At 43.4% G+C, this 20302-nt stretch overlaps 1 protein-coding gene across 1 annotated transcript in view; it reads left to right on the top strand.

The window, feature by feature from the left end:
* The window catches only part of NCKAP5 (NCK associated protein 5), a 919491-nt gene that overhangs the window by 214916 nt on the left and 684273 nt on the right, over window positions 1-20302 (top strand). The window lies entirely within an intron of this gene.

Here is a 20302-nt window from a genome sequence, read left to right as displayed (position 1 = left end):
GGAGAAGTATTTCCAGTGGAAATGTCCAAAACTGCAGAGGCTGCAGTTTAAGGAAAGAAGTGTGTGTTTGCCTCGCGTTGGTATATGCCACCTAGTTTTGCCCAGTATTGGGCTATAAACCTGGGAAAGGCAAGAAAACAATAGCAGCCCCTATAGCAGTTTGAACTATGTTCTTGAATTCTCCGTTTGCCCTCTGACCCTTCTCTTTTCTCCTTTGGAGTATAGTGTGGGAGTAACTTATTAAAACAATACTAAGAGAGCCAAGCACTTTTTTATTTGGGAATCGCCCTGAGGTCTGAACAGTCTAATTACTACACACTTGGGTTCAGTGTGCTTTTCATTCCTTTTATAATTTGTTCCTCCAAGCCATCCTATGAGGTAGAACAGAGCTATTGTCTGTGCCTGACAGTTAAGGAAATTGAGGTTCTGCGCTTGTTGGAAGTCACAGAGTTGATTAGCTGCAGAGCTGGAATCAGAACGCCCATCACCCAACACCCTTGTCAATCACTTAGCCACAAAGACAGTTAGTTCCTCAGCAACGTGCATCATTAAAGCAAGGTCAAAGAAGTCCTGAGTAGCAGCTTCTAACGCTATCCTCTGAGAAAACGTCAGTTGTAAAGAGCAGTCCGTGAAGGCCAAAATCATATGTTATACATATTTAAGCGAAGTGGGGCTCACATTATTTTTCCTATTTACTCCCAGCATTCAGGCAAGGTTGCCCTGAAAAAATCTTAGTTTTTTTAAAGTTCATCTAAGCAACGTATTCACCCTTGCTAATTTTAGTGTCTAGCAGTGAGCTGTTTGAAATGTTTTCCTTATGTCAAACAAATTTCTCACATCGCCGTTTGCATTCATTTTCTCCTGCGTCTTTCTTCTCACTCAAAACGTGGAACAGCTGGCCACATTCACGCCGTAATGGCTTTTCCGCCATTATGGCCTCCTTGACCCACTCCACCTCCAGCCTTCCCTTCTCCAGGCAAATAATACCAGGGCTGTTTAGCCTTTGCTCCCAGGTCCTGCTTCTCCATCCTTTGATCTACATTGTGGTTCTCCTCTGAATCCTCCCGTTGGAGGCCCAGGAGGACAATAGCTCCATCTTGTAAAAAGCACACTGTGGCCTCTCAAATGAGAGGTCACAAAGCCTGGGGCTCCCGTCCCAACCCCTCGGATTAGCATATTTCCCACATTGTGCACCTCCTCGACAGCTCTCTGCTGGAAGGGACACCTGCCACCATTCAGGCAGTCGCCAGACTGACCTTCCCAGCTCACAAAACCAACCTGGGGAAGTGAGTGAGGAGTTGATTACAGGCTGCAGGCTCAGCTCGCTGGGGGGAGAAGCACATGTCTTCCCGGGCTGGGGGGACGCAGCCGGGGTTAATGGGAAATTGCCATTTGAGATTGTCCTACAATCGGAGCAACCAGATGAGTTAAATGGAAGAGAATTACCTGTGGGCCTTTTTAAAAAGAAACAAAGAAACAAAGCAAAAGCCACCTCCTTTTTCTTTTATACTCTCTGGAGGAAAAAGGAAGCTATTTTCATTATTCATATCAAAGAGTGCAGGGTTTTTCATTTTAAGCAACATGTTAAAAGCAGGGTATCTGGCAACCCTGTTACCGAAACTTGTGTTTCTCACTCTAAGTCTAAGCATTGCCCACCCCCCACCTCAGATGCAGGCAAAACCAAATGTTTGGCAGAGAAAGGAGTTTTATAAAATAAAAAGATGCTATGCTTGGAAGCCTCTTTTTCTAAAACTTGAGGAAGTTGCTTGTTGCTTTGGAATTAGAGTTTTCTCTGGGATAAACTGAGTTGGTCCAGGGGCGTGAGCTATTTCTCACACAAAGCTTAGGATGGTGAGTCGGGATGAATGGAAATTCTATGGAGTGATAAAAACCACCTGTAAAAAACCCTGCACATTGTGGCCATTTCCATACAATACCAAGCTAACTTTTTTTTTCCTTTTTCTGCATAATGCCAAAGCAGATTACTTGCAGTGCCAAATTGGACTCAGCCCCGTTCCTTGAAACTCCGGTTTAGCACTAAAGGGTGAACTCAGATCTTTCAGAATCACGGCATTTCCAAGAAGCCAATGGCTTCCACTGCTGTGATCCTTCTCACTGAGAAGGTAGCGTCTTTTCTCTTGTGAGGGTGTGAAGTTCTCAGATATTATGAAGGTAATTTTGTGTACGTGGAAAAGTTGTTCCAGAAAAATGTTGGTTTTTTTTTTCTCTGTAGTTGGATAGATGATTTCTGAAAAAACAAATCCAAAGGGTAGCTCTACTGAAGCCAGTGTGGAAAATTCCCACCTCCTGGAACCTAGCAAGCAGGACACATGGGTTTGCTAGGAAAGGATGCTTAGAGTGGAATTCCCACTGGGTTCATTCTCTGAAATGAAGGGCTTCAGCTGTCTTTTTTTTTTTTTTCCTCACTGGACCCAAAGATTCATATAGTGCCTGGCACAGAGGAGGCATTTTCTATTTTTTTTTAAATGTATATAATAACCTGCCATACTAAGAGGTAGGAAAGACCTGATTCTTATCAGAGCCAAGCAGAAACTTGAGATCTGTTAGTAGCAAAGAGAACCAGCACTAAATGAAAAATAGAAGTATTTTATTCAATGTGACTGTTTAGGCTAAGGCACTTATTTCATTGTCAAAATCAAACCAAGTTGCTTACAATTTCCCATTCACAATGATATTTTACTTTTACTCAGATAAACTCATCTCTGGGAACCAAAACCATATTTGATCTATATCTGTGTCTACATCTATAACTATATAGTTATCCAAAAGAAATGCATCATTTCAAAAATGGAAAGAGAAAATAATTGTTTTCAAAAGCCTGTAAAGAGAGCCTTATATACAGAGATGGGATGTTTGGTTGCAACAAAGAATTCGAATAAGAAATAAAAAATAGCACTTTGACATCAAGCTCTATTTTAGTGGTTAGAGTTTAGCTTAATTAAGGAAGATACAAATTATTTGCACATTCTGCAGCCCAGTGGTCAATGGAACCCCTGGTGACCAAACACACTTGTTCAAAGTGAGAGCCAGGGCCCCTTTGACCTATAAATGTATTATCTGAGGGAGTTATGGTCAGCTGGCTCCCAAAGTGACCTGGGCCTGCAGCTGCTCTGCCAGCTGGCTGTCACAGGCTTTCAGCAAAAAACTTGGAAGAGACTCATGGCCTCACCAGATGCCTCCTAGCTGGGTCCAGCTGATGCCCCACACAGGGCAGACCAATTCCATGTCTCATGTGAAACGACTTGGCTGGGATGTCATAGCTGTTCCTTTCCATACAGTAGAGTGGGCACCTCACGGTAATAATTTAATTTTCCAAATGCACAAGCTGTGGTCAGAGCAGTGGCCACTGGAGATGGCCAAACCTCAGACTGCAGGCATTTTGCAAGGAATTTCAAGGATATGATCTCTTTGGCTGTGACGCGGGACAGTGGCAACGTTAATAACCTACTTCTGCCAGCATGAGCGTCGGTGGGGGCGGTGGAGTTGCCTTAACCTGTGTGACCAAACTGAATCGATCAGAGGACATAATGGACAGCAGCAGCTTGGTCTGAGTATTTACTGATTTGTAAAACAGCTAAGCATAGAGTGAGCATACTGCAGGTCAAAGTTCAACACCAGGGCGGGGTGAGACAATCCTATCAATGAATCCTTGACTCAACAGGCCACTGGAGAGACCATTAGCCAGTACCTACATCTGCCCCTGAATTTTCAATGTAATTTACTCTTCTGATAAGTTAACTCATATGTTAAAGAATATGTAGAAACAAATATGTTCTCTCCTTATTATTATTAAATAGCTTGTATGCTGTAATATTTTACCCCTAGCAGAATCCTTAAGGGGGAAATTCTGATTTTCATAGTAAAATTATGAGAAAGTTTCACTATTAAAATGATCTAACCAGGAAAGACTACAGCTCCTGAGTACGAAGTACATAGTTAGAAGGTGATGGTAGGGGGAAGTTGAGTCGACTAAGGGTTTTACAAAGAATCTTTTAATAACTGCAAAGATGGACCTAAATATATGAGTCAATTTCATGCTTTTTTTGGTGCAACAAGAAATGACCTGAATTCATGCTGCCTGTCTCCACCCCATTGGCTTTTTTGCCCTTTGCTTCTTAGTGATAATGGGAACATTGCATCGCCTTTGGGATAAATGATTCCACTTGAGTAATTTACCATTTTGAAACCAAAGGGGACAAGTTTCTAATGTGGAAAATGTTTTAACCTCAGAAAACCAAAAGGCAGACTCAATTTGGAATGACACCTTATCTTCGAATCATGGAGTGTGCATATATGGAGAGTTCCAATTAAACCACATGTCTAATTCTTTCCAATTTTGATAAGTTAGGCCTTGCCTAATTCCTGTTTCATAAATAATCTCAGAGTATTTATGACTTTAAGAACTCATTGTATTTTACATGGCTCCTGGGTTATGACAGAAATTGCTATAGCGTGACATTTAGTATGTCATTGATTTTTCTTGGAACCCATCCTAAGTGGTTCTTCTACCATAGAAGAATACTGTAACGATTCCTATTATGTGGAAGGCCCCCAGGGCACCAGGGTAGTGAGGTGTCCTTGTGTTCTTATTCATGATGCAGTGCTCAACCGCAGACAAATTATGTGAACTCAGATGACCTCTCGGATGACCAAGTCTTTAACTCCATCACTCTTTATAAAGAGTGGAAAAATCTAGTCTCCACTGGGACCAGATAAGTAGCATAAATACTGAAGCAGGCTGGGTGGAGAATGGGGCAAAGCAAAGATTTTTATGGCCATCTAGAGGAATCAGATGCTCCTCTGCTTCTTCTGATTGTTGTGGAATAACACGTTACTGTGGGAAGAGGGGGTGGCCCCGGTGCTGCCCCACGTTTCCACTTCCCAAGAAAAGCTGGAAAATAAGATTTTTATGTGAAATCTTAGGATTTATGAAGGATACCTCATTTAAAAAAAAAACTTTTGATTTGGTTTTGAGATCCTTATAGATTTGCACGCTGTTGTAAGAAATGATTTGGAAACATGCCAGACACTTTTCTCCCTGGTCTCCCTGGTGATGACACAGTACTGTGACCATAGTACCTATATCACCCCCAGGACGGGGACACTGATATCCTACACCCACCTTATTGTTGAATTCTTTTTAAGCTCTATGCAATGACAACACTTTTCAGGGCTAGCATCAGCCTGTCTTACTACTTCAGTGTGCAAACTGTGTGTATCACAGTCTGCCTAGATTTAGTAGGCCAGCCCATGCCTCCAGGTCCTTACAGCTGAAGCTACAGAAGCTGTTTAAAACCTTGCTAGAAGATAGACCTCTCCTTGTGTTTCCTTCCTGGATGCTTTTCTCATTCTGACCCCCACTCACTCCCTGCCTGTTAGTGCGTGCCCAGCGCGGGCCTGCGCTCTGACATTTGCACATCTCTTCCCGCCATGTGTCTTGCCTTGCTGACCTCAGCTTCCACCTGAACCAGGTGGGCTCTGCACGTGCCCTGCAGGCAGGCCTGACCTTCAGGTTTGGCCTCTGACATGCCCTCTAGCCTCACAGAATCCTCACATTTGCTTTCTTCAAATTTCTTCCCAAGGCCTCCTCCTCGCTTCCTCCTTGCCAAAGGCAAACCATCTTAATGACACTTCAAGGTGGTAAGCACTCAAAATATTTAGTACCTAGTATTTGTTTGTGCTGGAATTTTGAAATCTCAAATATTTCTTTAGATAAAGTGAGCCATGGTTTTGGGATAACAACTATGGTAGTTTTCCAAAGAAAATAAAATCTGTCATAAAAGCAAGTTTGCTACTATAAATGGCTTTAAAATTTTTAGGATACTGAGGCAAAAAATACTTACAGTCTTAGAGTGTTTGGGGTAGAAATGATGCTTCTGGATTTCCTTTTGTTTTATAAGAAGTGAAGGAAAAAGTTAGGGTCTTCATTTTTGTCCAATTAATTTTTTCTCTTGATCATGCTTACTGACACAGGTGCCTTTTCCAACATAAGTGCAGGGAATAGTTCCATTCCCCTCTGACTTGCCACAGTGAAGGTCATTCCTGGTCATCAATGAATGACAGAGGTGGGAAGAGACATCTCAGTGCATTAACAGGAGACCTGAGCTTTCTGAGTATGAAGACCAAGGTCAGAGTATGGGATTCAGAATCAGGAACAGCAGGTCTAAAAAGAAAATCCAGGGGCAGAACTTCATGCCTTCACTGCACATGGTGACTGTCTTAGTCCCTTTGGGCTGCTATAAGGAAGTACCATTGACTGGGTGGCCCATAAACAACAGAAATTTATTTCTCACAGCTCTGGAGGCTGGAAATCTGGGATCAGGGAGCCAGCATGGTCAGGTTCTGGCAAGAACCCTCTCCTGGCTTGCAGATGGCTGCCTTCAAGTATCCTCATTGTTAGGGTGTGAGCTAGTGCACACGAGCTTTGAGAAAGATTTCTCCAGACAGAGTAGGATAGAAAGAAACATAGAGTTTATTACTTTCTCCAGATAGAGAAAGGGCCAACAGTATGGAAGAGGAAGAGGGAGAGATTGCTGGGCATAGAAGACTGGTTACTTAGACTTTTTATTGAGGAGTTGTAAAGGGGTGAAGATGATTTATAGTGGTGACCAAATTAACAGGGTACTGTGAAACTGTTGCATCCACTTCTTCTCTTCTTCCTAGTGGCAGCCTGATGACAGAAGCGGCTGCCTCTCCTTGGGAGACAGACTTATCACTTGTTTGTGATCTTGTCATTGATTCTGCCCTTGAGATATAGTTTTGGGCAGGAACTAAGGCCTGAAGCTTGCACCCCCCACTGTCCATTCAGAAACTCTTTGGGGGCTGTAAAAAGCAAATTCTAAAAGGCAGTTTCTGGCAAATGTAAACAGAAAGATTTACATTTCCTTTCTCTCTGTTCAGCTTTTTTCAGATTTTGTGAAAACGGACCCCCACAGGGTGCCTGTCAGCAAGGGATGGAGAGCGAGGAGAGCTCATATGGTTGATTTTAGCCCTTACTGTGGGTTAAGTAATTTTTTTGTCATTTCACTATCAAGGCCATCCTTTCACTCACATGGCAGAAAGAGAGTTAGAGCTCTCTCTGGGATCTCTTCATCCAATTCCATTATGAGGGCTACACCCTCATGACCTAATCACTTCCCAAAGGCCCCATGTCCCAATCCTATCACCTTGGGGGGGGGTAGAATTTCAATTTATGAATTTGAGGGGGACGTAGACATTCATCCCATAGCAATCATTGTTATGACCATGAAGGGGCCAGAGTCCAGAGCCAGCTGCCTTCTCCCCATTGTTTTACCCCTGATTTTATGGATGAACAACAGCTGGAGGCAGGAACAGCAAAGCTTAGTTTGGATCTCCATCTCGGATGACAAGAACCATTCTCACTTAGCAAACATGGTGATTCTGAGGTGTGTGTGCCTCTCAGAGAGGGAACAGGGGAAGGAGAAGAAGGAGAAAGATAATGGATTCAATAAGCCCAAAGTTGAATTTTGCTGGAGCTAACCACTTTCTTTCTGGACTTCCACACTGGTGAGCTCATGGATCACTGGGCTTACACCACCTCCTAAGCAAGAGAAATAGATTTAGAAGGAGAATTGAGCCAAGTCATGCTGAGTCTCCTTTATCTCCTTCCCAACCACAGTGGAGTGCACAAACCCCTCGCTTCTCCAAACCCTGTCCCCAATTTTACTCTGAAACCTCAGAGTATCCAGGGGTCCTAACCAATGCCGATAGCGCATCCACCAGCCCCAGGGGAGGACGAGTGATGTGTCCATCCTTGAGCACACCTGTCAGTGACCCCCGCTTCCTGCTGCAGATGCTCCTCTTTGCCCCACTCTGCTCTCACTGAGTCCTGCAAGGCCTTCAGTCACTTTTCTTGGTGGCACATTCCACAGTCATTAGCTGGCAGCCCTCCCTTAAAGTACTTAAGCCAAAAATGTTATCAGGTTTGCCAAAGAATTCTCCAGGACCCCAGGTATTTCTCCATCCCACTCCCATGCATGGGACTCTCGCAGCAGAAGAGGGCATGGAAAAGGCTGGGTCCAGTGTGATAAGAGCAAGGGACAAAGGCTTAGGACTTCAGTTTTCACATCTGAAAACAAAAGGATGCAAGATGCATCATTATTATCTTCCTCCTTTTGTAAGTGAAAAACAGAGGCTACCAGACTAGGAAAGTTTCCCAAGGTCCCATGGCTGGTGAGTGGAGTATGGCGGATCTGCAGCCAGAAGGCAGGGCAGATACTGATGGGATTCCAAGCATCCGGTGCAGACTGCCACGGGGATAGAAGGGACTTCCCTTAGTGCTTTACATTCAATCATTTAAATCCCTGGGGACGTGTTGATACTACCAATGCCCACCCTCCTCACCCTACAGAGATTCTGATTTAGTCTTTAGTCTTGAGGTTAGTAGAAAGTTTGAGTATCAGTAGTTTTTAAAAGCACCCAAGGTGATTTTAATGTATAGCCATGGTTAAGAATGATTTCTCTAGATTGGTGGCTCTTTAATTTAGGATGTATCAGAATCATGTGGAAAGCTTTTTAAAACATACTTCACTGGACTGTACTCCCAGCATTTCTAAATCTGTAAGTCTGGGGGGCGGGGCGATAAGAATCTGTATTTTTGACAAGTTCTGATGCTACTGCTGCTCTGGGGACCATAGTTTGAGAAGCACAGACCAGGATGGAAGGTGGGGATAGAGGTAGATTTTAACATTTTTTTGAGCACCTGCTAAGTACTGGGTAGCATGATTATGTTATATGATTTAGCCAATAGGTGACATTCAATACTCCCAAGAACATTTTGATTCAGGTGTTATTATTATTCCCATTTAATATATGGAGGAAACTAAACCACAGAGAGGTTAAACCTGTGCTTCTTAAGCTGGGATATGTGGGGTGTAGCAGGGGTTACTGTTATGGGAATCACATGATGAATAATAGCACATAACTTCTCAGACCGTGAACTGGCATCAGCTCTACTCTCTGCTGAACAGGCTTGAACCGTTTGAGGGGAAATGTCCCTACTACCTGTGGGTTGATTATCTTACATTCAGTGTCTATTCTAGGCAATGCAGCCAGCAAGGAGCAGTAGATAGTTAAATCTTGGCTGTAAATTCTTCCTGCCTCACTTTGTACTTTACATGAAGAGGCAAATAAGTCATTAAAATGAGACTTGGAAGTTGCTACTGGTTACCCTGTGGACATTGTCACATATCAAAGCAACGTTGAGCCCTTTCTTCATTAGGTCTATGATTGACTTTTATAATGGTGCAGCATAGAGTTTATTATAACATCTCTACTACCTTTTTATTAGTTATTAATTTTGATGGAGGATATTTTTAAAATAAGCTCTGAACCGTTCCATTTATTATGTGTAAGGGCCTTTTTTGGCCATTTGATGGAAAGTCTATTTTAATACGGTCTAGCATTTGAACTTTCCTAGCAAAACCTAAGTAAGCACACTGATTATAGAATCATTGCTTACAGGGCCAATGGGAAAGTATTTCTTTGCCCCTTTTGAGTCCTGGGCTCCTTACAAACCTGACGACCAATGTTGACCCTTTCCTAGAGTACTGCACACAGGTGCACTTGGCGTGCTCTCAACGACCTTGACTTTCAGGGCGGTCACAGACCCCTAAAGCCCGTCCGTGGACCCTAGCCACGGGCCCCAGATTAAGAACCCCTGCCCAACGCTGTAAGCTTCTCCACAGCAAGGTCCATGACTGGTCCTAACTTGTATCTCTGGTGTCTCTATGTTAGGGATGTTCGCCACAGTTGCACAAATGGGGTTTAAGAATCCAGCCAGGCCGTGGCTTGCTCCTTCAAGGATGACATCTGAAATCTTGATTCCTGCAAGTCTGTTGCCCAGGCCTTGCTACCAAGAGTGTTAATCGCCTGATGCCGACTAAAAGGGTAGAATCCTGCCCCTGGGATGTTTGGTGTCTGCGTCTAGCAAACCATTTGTGAAAGGTGGTGGAAGGGGCACTAAAGGGAAAGAGCTGGGACTTCACTGAGCTTACACAGCAGGTGATAAAGGCCATTTTGATGCCTGCTTCCTAATATATGTCGATTTATCTACGCATGTGTGTAGGGAAATCTGGTCTGAGGTTTGCTTGCATTGCAGCTCAGTGGCAAGGTCAAACTTCTTCAGCATCTGCCCAAAAGAACCTCAGTGTTTTGTGTGACCAGATTGGCTTAGGACAAGGAACAAGCACTTCAGCTCTATGGCAAATACGCTTTTAGGAGAGACTCCATGTATGAGCTTTTACTGTAGTTAACAACCCAGAAGGAAAACACAGTGGCTCACAGTAACCAACCTTGGTTTCTCACTCGTGGCCCTGCGTGTCAGCTGCTGGCCCTGAAGTCTGGCTGGGCTGGACTCCAGGCTGCAGGAGAGGTGGGGTCTCCTCCTCCGTTCTTACCCCAGCGCCTAGATGCCCGGGGCAGCCCTACTGCCGCTCGGGCAGGTTGTTGTCAAGGTGGAAGCAGAACCGAAGGAGGGGCGGCAGAAAGATCCTGCTTGGGGCTGTCAAAGCTAGTGCCCTGGCTGATCCCAAGGTAGTGTGGCTGGGAAAAGCTTATACTTCTCCCGCCAGCAGAGGTGGGAAGGAAAAGAAAATTGGGGACAAATAATGCAATCCATCATCCTCCGAGTTAAATGATGGGGCTTTTCAGTGACCTCCAGTCACCAGCGTGGTGCCAACCCCACTAAGTTCTACAAGCATTGACTAAGTGTTTGTGGACTGCCCTACATTTTGAGGATGGGAGTGAGTCAGAAACATAGAAAGCAGAGGCCTTGTCCTTGAAAACCTTATAGTCCCGGGAGAAATTATTTCTGCCTCAGAGAAAGTATAAGTGTACAATGGAAAAAATTCAGAGAGACGGTTGAAAAAAATGAACATATGTACTGCACACAAAGAGAGGAAAAAATTTATGCCATTCAAAAATCCATTATAAGTGTAGTCGTGTTAGGTCCACTGTTCCATTTTAGCCCCAGCTGTGCCCCACCCCTCTGGGCTGGAGGAGAAACTGAGGCCCCTCTGCCTTCATTCCTTGTAGTCACACCTCCAATCAGGGCTTTTGCCCCTATGCAGCAGTGGGAATGAGAAGGAAAAATGCATTAGAAGACAGACCCAGGGTCTAGCTCGCCAAAAAACTGAGCAACCGACTCTAGGCAAACCATGCAAGATCTCAGCACCCTCGTAGTTCCCATTTGTACAGTGAGGGCTACTAACTAGCTCCCAAAGTCTATACCCCAAAAAGATAGGTATGGTCTGCCTTGGGGTTCCCTTTGGCGTAGGCACCCTACCTGTCCTGTCTCTGGCTAATCTGGACTGCTGTGTCCTTCCCCTTCCCAAACGACAACTGCAAAATCAAGCTCCCTTGTAAATGTGCACACGATATTTGTTTTTATTTATAGCTCAACACCAGACTCTCTTTTTGTTGTTTTCTGTGATTTGGAGTTTAAAAAGAAATGCTAGCATTTTACTTGTAACGTGTTCTGGGTTTCGCACCGTCGGGGAGGGCACTGTTTGGTATCTTTGTTCATGAATAGTCACAGTGTGAGGCCGGCTTCAGAATAGCCAGTTTGGGAGCTTGAGGGCCGGACGCACATTCATGGCCCTGGACTCTTCCAAATAGGCCCCGGGGTGCTGCTTGTTAAGTGGACACCGGACACTGCAGTCACTGCCCCATGTGGAGGGGACACAAAAGGCGATCCCTTACCTCCCCCTCTACCAACCCACCCGCCCTCCCGTCAGATGTCTTCCCAGGCTCGCTAAATCGTTCTGAATGCTGCGCTAAGTGGATTAATCTGAAATGGAAGCCTGGGCGAATCTGGTTTGGACTAGAAACCACTCCAAGTGTTAAAAGAAGCCCACAGCAGGGACTAGGATTAGTTTGGTTTCTCTGTGTTTAGTGTGTACAGACAAGCCCTAAAGGAAAACAACATAGTTCTCCTGAGAGCAAACACTTGTGCAGTTTCTAAGAAAACTTGAAAATCTGCAGTGATCAGCACCTGAGCAAGAACAGATCCTCCTTCCTTGCAAGTTAAGGCAGCATTCCTGGAGCTCTCATTTCATCTTTCCCAGCGGGCAGATAAGCGTCCCTTATCACAGGACCCAGGCTCCAGCGCCCTTCAGATGTGTATGTGTGAGGTCACCTCTTTGGCAAAAAGGATGTGGCTGGAGTCCCCCATTTCCCATTTAAGGGGATGTTGTATAAGTGCTCTCCAAGTTGGATCTGAGACACAGGAAAGCTCAAAAGAGATGTGAGAAAAGGCTGGATTCATATTAAAAGCAGTGCTAATGATCGTAGTCTCTCTCCCCACCCCAATGGGAGAGAGAAGAGTTTGGGTTTGATAGGAATAACACACACACCCCAGAAAGTAGGGCAAGGTGGAGCTTGAGTATGGACTTTGCTGCTTTGCTTTAAGGGGGGCTAAACTGTGGCCAGGGTCAGGGTTCTCTGGGAACGTGACAGCGTCATCGGCGTCTACTCAAGTCTGTGCAAGAACTGAATTTACTCAGCACAAAGCTATACGTGCATTCCTACCCAACATAGATTCCCAACTTTGATCTTTTGTTACTCTAATTAATCATTAAACTTTTTTTCCCTGTTTTCCAGTTTCTCTCATTCCTTCCTCATTTCTTCCTTCCTCCCATGTCATAAGTTTTGTTGTTTATTGGTTTGTTTTTAACAAGTTGGTGCCACACCAAGAGGGCATGAGGCAGGCCCAGCCCTGAGCAAAACTGAAGTGGGAGAGTCTGTCCTGAAGCCTTCTCACCATCCTCTTCCTCCTGTGCTATATCCTGTCTTTTCTCCCCTCCTGCTGAGTCCTACTTCTCCAAAGCAACCCTTCCCCTCTAGCCTGCTTCTGTATAACTTTTGCTCACGTTTATCTTTCCTCAAAAACACTCCCCAAAACTCATCGTCAAAATGATTCCTTCTTTCACTACGAATCAACTTAGTTAAATGAAGGGAAATTGTGTTTATTCTTCTGGGAGTCCCTCTTCCTCCAACTGTTCCGGGGCTGCCTCTGATGTGAGGTGCTGGTATTGATTTATCGATGACATGTTAGGCTGTGTGATTAAATAAGATCCCAACGTGATGGAAAAAAAAAAGATGATAGAGCAGAGCTTTGTAGAGGGTGCTTTTTAAAAGCAGTGGGTCTTCAACCGGGGGATTATCTAGACCTGTACATTATTCCCCTGAATGCTGGATGGATACCATCAAAGGATTGCCTATGTTTCTATTTTGCCAAGAAAGGACATCTTAAGAAGACAGTTGCCATTCATCCATCCCTTCATTCCGCGCCTATGCAGTGAGCCCCTCTGTGTCTACCTCCACTGTGGAAGTGGATTCAGTGTTGAGGAGGAGACTCTCCCACAGGGCTGTGCCTCTGAAAGGAAGCAGTGGCCTGGGAGCACCTGGCGGCGGTGGGTAGCAGCAAGAAAAATAAGCAGAGGGATGAGATCAGGGGTGGCCAGCAGGGGACTGTTGATTTCTATGGGAAGCGAGTTGAAACCTGCATGATGACGAAGACAGTAATGACAGTAGTGATGATAAAGAACCAGGCCTTCAAAGATGTGGGGGGTTCATTCCAGGCAAAGGGAACAGCACGTGCAAAGCCTCTGAGATAGGATGAGCCAGACACGGCCGAGAACACAGAGGCCAGTGTAGCTGGAGTGTGGCACACAAGAAGGATATTCCCAGGAGATGAAGTCAGAAATACAGGACATCCTCGCTGCTTGCAGATTCTGTCTTTGCAAATTTTCCTACTTATGAAATGTATTTGTAACCCCCAAATCAAGCCTCACGGTGCCTGTGGAGTCACTTGCAGACATACTCAGAATGGCAAAAAATGTGAAGTCTCCTGACGCACGCATTTCCAGCTGAGGTTGAACAAGGGGACGCTCTGCCTTCTGGCTTCAGCTCTCCCATCGCAAACAAGTGTCCTTCTCAAGGTCTACGTGGTGCTGCGTTTTTGACATTTTTGTGTTTTTTGTTGGTGATGCTGCTATGCAAAATGCCCCCCAAGTGTTGTGCTGAAGTGCCGTCCCGTGCTTCTAAACAGAGAAGGCTGTGCTGTGTCTTATGTCAAAAATATGTGTGTTAGGCCGGGCGCGGTGGCTCACGCCTGTAATCCTAGCTCTCTGGGAGGCCGAGGCGGGCGGATTGCTCGAGGTCAGGAGTTCGAAACCAGCCTGAGCAAGAGTGAGACCCCGTCTCCACTATAAATAGAAAGAAATTAATTGGCCAAATAATATATATACAAAAAATTAGCCGGGCATGGTGGCGCACGCCTGTAGTCCCAGCCACTTGGGAGGCTGAGGCAGAAGGATCGCTTGAGCCCAGGAGTTTGAGGTTGCTGTGAGCTAGGCTGACGCCACGGCACTCATTCTAGCCTAGGCAACAAAGCGAGACTCTGTCTCAAAAAAAAAAAAAAAAAAATATGTGTGTTAGATAAGCGTGGTTCAGGTCCTAATTGTAGTGCTGTTGACTGCGAGTTCAATGTTAACGAATGGACATCATATAATAAAGAAGGTGTCTTTGAACAGAAACACATAAAACAAGATTACGTATCCATCAGTTAACAAAAATGGTGCGACCAGAGGCTCGTGGAAACCTAACCCTGTATTTCTCCTAGGAGCAATGGTTCAGGATTTGCTAATTCAGTGCTGGCAGTGACTTTATCAAACATAACTCCTGTGAATAATGAGAGTCGACCCTGTAGAAGGGGTCGGGTTGTGTTTGGACTCATGGCGGTGCTAGAAAGTTTGGGTCTAGTTCTGACTGTGGCGGGAGGCCTGAGATTTGGGAGAGGCAAAGGAGCGAGGCTCACCATCTCGATACACATGTTACTGATAATTTCATGCTGGTGGAGAATTGACAGAAGGGGGGACAAGTTAGAAGTCAGTTCTATAATAGAGGGACAAAAATGATGGCTGAAAAGAGGAAGGCAAGAGGGCATCTGCTATTAACATCATTTAATAAAAGAAAGGGCATAGTCATATCCCAAAAGTCAAGAGAAAAGGATGGTCCTTTGTAAGAAAGAACAGTGGACAAAGTTCCCCTGACATAACACAAGCATAAAAAGGTATTGCTTCTCTGCTTTTAAAATAAAAATATACAGTAGTCTCCCCTTATCCACAGTTTCAGGTACCCATGGTCAACTGAAGTTCAAAATATTAAATTAAAAATTTCGTTGAAACCTTAAAATCTGTACCCCCATAATATGCCAAAATAAAAAAAAAAGAAAATTTCATAAATAAATGAGAGAGAAAGATATCCCATTCACATAACTTTTATTGTAGTACATATGTTGTTACAATTGTTCTATTTTATGATTGGTTATTTTTATTCTCTTACTGTACCTAGTTTATAAGTTAAACTTTATCATCGGTATGTATATATAGAAAAAACATAATAAATATGAGGTTCTGTACTATCCAAGGTTTTAGGCCTCCACTGGGGTCTTGGGACATATCTCTATGTATAAGGGGGACTATTGTAACAAAGTTTTATTTCATAGTATCGCTTTGCACATAAACATGATCTGCACTGCTCATTTTAGGGCTCTATCTCAATAGGTCCCCAGAACAAGGAGCCCAAATGTCTATTTTCCTCCTGGTCACAGTCAAAATGTAGTTGCAGGTAAGTATGTTGACAACCTGGAAGCCAGTCTTAATTCATTCAATTCAGAATATTCTAGGTGAGGTGAGGGAAACTGAGGCACAACAGCTGGGATATCTGGGCCTGTAGAAAGCAGGGTGTAGGCTGCCTGGGTGTATAGGCCAGCCCAGGAGCCACAGAGCCCCGGGCCCAACACAGGGCAGTCAAGAAGTTCAGGTCTGACTGGTGACAACTGGCCTGCACACACCCACACACGCACACAACACACACACACACACACACACATGCGTCTGCCCCAGACTGCAGACCAGCTTGTGGGAGCCCCAGTGATTGAACATATGTATCAGTTAAACGTTTTCAATTCCTACCCCCTCAGAAAGGGGGCGCTATGGGTGGACTGCAATGACGCTGGCCGTCTCTGCTCCCTTTGACTCAGAAGGGAGTCTGGGGCTGGTGGAATGAGGTGGGCAGAGTGCTGGAGTGTCACAGGGAAACATGCCCAGAGTGGGGACATTCTACATGACAAGCGTTTTGCAAAGACGGTAATAGAAGGGCCACAGCGGCGAGAGCAGTTTGCATCGTCCACAGTTAATGCTGTTGCCAGCCTAGGGGTCTTAGAATTACACGAACACTTGGACTTTTCCTGCAAATCTGATTCACTTCACATGGATATGAAATATGGTCATTCTGAACCAAGAGTCTTGTGTTACACACGAGACATCCAGATTTTTAAAATCTCAATAAAACATGGGTGGCGAGACTACGCACGTTTAGCAAAGCACGTTAAGAAATAACTTTCAACGCCGCGTGGTTATGATCTCCTGCACAGGCCATTTACTTTACCCTTATGAGGTAGTGGCTAAAGTAAACGTAATTAAGTCAACTTCAGTATTTTTTTTTAATATTGTGGAAATACCAATCATCACTAATAATCAGTGATGCATGGCATTAAATTAAATCCATAATTTAATTTTTATTTATAAAATGAATGCCTCAATCCCAATGAATCTAGTTGCACATTATTTGTTTTAGAAATGTATTTCTGCAGACCTGTTTTTCTTAGCCATGCTCCAGGACATTGTTTTGGGGGTATGGTTTCTGTCTGTCACAGCTAGTCAAAGATAGGTGGCGTTCCACACCTTGGGCTTAGGAATCTTTCTCCATTGGTGGCCGATTACTTCCATAACTAAAAAAAAAAAAAAAAAAACTTTCTGTTCCTCAAAACTCACGAGGAATTCTTAACAGAGAAATGTGACCAAGTAAGTAAATCAGGGTGTGTTGCCACCAAAGCGCATTGCCTTATATTTTATATTGTTATTAAGTTATTCTGCGTGACCTCTAATTATTCTCTCATCTTGAAACTGTCTCTACAACTTAAAGGAAAATAAGTTTTCTCCATCCATTACAAAAGCCAATCTGTCTCCCCACTTCTTGTCCAAGTTCTTTCCCTTCTGCTCCTCAGCCTGGAAGACCTTCCACTCAGGGCCCTACTCCAGGGCTCTTCTGGATCTGCCTTTGGCAAAATCAGTAAGGTAGAGACACACAGCGTCCATCTTTGCCAACACTGCAAACCGAGCACCCTGGCTTTTTCTCTCTTTCTTCCTGCGTCCATCCAAGCAGCCTTCTACATTAAATCTGCTCATAGGTTATTCATTTAGAAAGATATACATTTTAAAGCATCCCTGATGAAACTATACATGTGACAGTGAATGCTGGCAGGGTGACATCCCCCCCGGCAGGGCACAAGGAATTTTACAGTCTCATTCCTTGAACTGAATCTTGAGAGATCACAGTAGGCAGGTTTCAAAACCATGAGTGGATTAGACTAGCACCATTCCAAGAGAAGGTCCCAGAGAAGGTCAAAGGACGAGAGAATTCTGGAGAGGTAGGTAAATGTGAGGACGTACTCTCCATTGAGGGAGTTTAACACATCGATTGCCACGGGAGTTGTATTTAACTCATGCTAATTTTGAGCCTGGGGTCTCATGAAGCAAAACCTGGGCAAAACCCTGCCGTTGGTTGGTGAAAATCTAACTTGTTGACGTTCTTGTTGTTACAATCAATATTCACAAATTAATTCTAAACACGTAGATTAAATAAAGTCAATATTTTGTTTTTCATTAAATTGTTTTAATTAAATTACAAAGGATGGTTTTTGTTTTCAAAGTTTTTATTCTATTTTTGTAATAAAACACCATGGCCCCAAGGAAAGTTTCTTTTTTCTAGTGTGGCAGTCAGTGTGTTAATAAACTTTACTCCATGAATAATGGAAGCCAATGAAGGTGGAAAAGGAAAGGAGCAAGTTCTTACAAGAGCCCCGGTTGGAGCCCTGGCTAGAAACCGGGTGAGGGAACACACCACTTGCTGTATTCCCTACTCCCACTGCAAAGCTAACCCAAACCCTCGAGCTGTCCTATGTCTTTGAGAGAAATGCTGCCTCCTGTTGCCCTCCCTGTGGCTTGGCTGACACCTCGCCACTCAATATCCCTCTCCAACTTCAACTGTGACTTACTAATAAAAATTATCCTGTTCTCAATCTACCCACTTCTCAACTTTCCCCATTCTGGCCCATGTCCTCTAGTAAAAAGTCTGCCCTAGACCCACACCGAGCTCAAATTCTAAATTCCTTTGGTTTTTACCAGTAGTTCATCTTACCAGTGCCCCAAATACACAGGCACGCTAAATGCCCACCCTCCTGTTAAGCAGCAGTGCGACCAGACTTCAGTATTAAGTCTCAATCAGCCAAGGTTCAGATGTGCCTGGACCAACCAAGCAGGAAGCCTCCTTTGTGGGAAGCAGCAGGACAAGACTGTCACCTTCCAGATCAAAGAAAATACTCCTGCAGTGACACTTGCATTGTATTTAATACTCAGACAAGGAATTCAGCTCTAATAGTGACAAATCACCTATTAGTGAACAGAATAGGATAGATAGTTCTGGTTTTTCGGCCCTGTTTGTGGTGTAGGCTATTTTGGGATTATATCTGTAAATTCATTTTGTTAGGTTCTCTTGAGTACATAGCCGTATTAGTTAAAATTAGGGGATACCCATCAATTTCTTTATTTAAAATGTGATCAATATCATTGTGCAAAGAATAGATATGTATACATTCAACAACAGTTTATAATATTATATAACAATCTGTCTGGCATTGTTGTAGGTAGCAAGACCTCACATAATGTAAATTCCAAGATGTAATAACTATTAACATGGTGTATCTTTTTCTATAAGTCTTTTAATGCATATTTTTATGTAGTTGAGATCATAGTACAGCTAGGTATCCTGACTCTATCACTTAATCTTATTTCATAATTATTTTCTGTGATTAAACTAAATTCATAGACATCATTTTTAAAAATTGCAGATATGCTAGAAAAGATGTAGTCCATTGGTCTCCCTGGACATTTAAATGTCTTCTAAATTTGGGCAGAGCTGCCTTCTTATCTACAACTGTTAATTTTATTGCCAAAAAATGCATTCATAACACTAAAATAAGTAATACAATTATCACTGGTCAAGCAATCCAAAACTAATTTCAATCATATCTTTTAAATATATACAGAATTCTACCAAGGTTTACCGATTTTAAGTAGTCAGATTTTTTAACCCATGAATATGTTCCATAGACTTTATGAAAACATACTAAGTTAAACAGTGATTTTGGAGTCCAATTTTTAATAAGATACAGTATGACTTAGAATCAGTAGGTAATACACTAATGTTAACTATTTTCCCAAACCTCCAGGAATTGTGTTCTCAATTTAGTTTATTTAAATACTAGCCAATCTATTTACTTACAGTGTTTCTCCGAAAATAAGACAGGGTCTTATATTTATTTTTCCTCAAGAAGACACCTTAGGGCTTATTTTCAGGGGATGTGTTATTTTCCCTTCAAAGCCTCAGCTTTCAGCGCACACAGGGTGGCCGGGACCTGACAGGGGGAGCCGACCTTGTTGGTGGGGCTGCCCACACCTTTCCCGTCACCTCTGGGATAGTAGCTGTCAGGATAGGGTAGATGAGAAGGGCTGCTCGTCTTGTTTACCACTCCTCTACGAAATGCATGGGTTGTGCCCATACCCTGCGTAGCCACGCCCATCACTAGGTCTTATTTTCGGGGTAGGGCTTCTATTGTACAAATGCTTAGAAATCCTGCTAAGGCTTATTTTATGGGTAGGCCTTATTTTGGGGGAAACATGGTACCTATTCCTATAGTAGAGCAAATGTACCTTGATAGAGGGATTTGATCTTTGTTACCTTGCACAATGCCTGATACCTTCTAAGAACTCGATAAACTGGGATCGAACCATCTCTTAATTCTGTTAACAAAAACATGAACTTTGTTATATGTTATGTAGTTTACTGGCTTCGTTCAGCTCTCACTTTGCAGAAATGTATCTAATGGTGTATATATATTAAACTAGTGTAGCACTCTTTTTTTCTGGGTTATAGATTTCATTCAATTGTCATGGCAATTAGGAACATTAAACCATAAAATACATAAATGTTTAAACATTATTACCATTTAAAACCGCTTTGTGATATTTTTAATAAACAACATTAGAGATAAACTTTACCTTAGGTTCTAATTTTATATTATACGTACTGCTTTATTACAATATCCGTATTTTTAAGCATGGAACAGATTAAATTA

The sequence above is a fragment of the Microcebus murinus genome, chromosome 8, assembly GCF_040939455.1.
Source record: "Microcebus murinus isolate Inina chromosome 8, M.murinus_Inina_mat1.0, whole genome shotgun sequence".
NCBI lineage: Eukaryota > Metazoa > Chordata > Mammalia > Primates > Cheirogaleidae > Microcebus > Microcebus murinus.
Note: the sequence above shows the minus strand (reverse complement) of the source record. Positions and strands in the feature narration are given on the sequence as shown.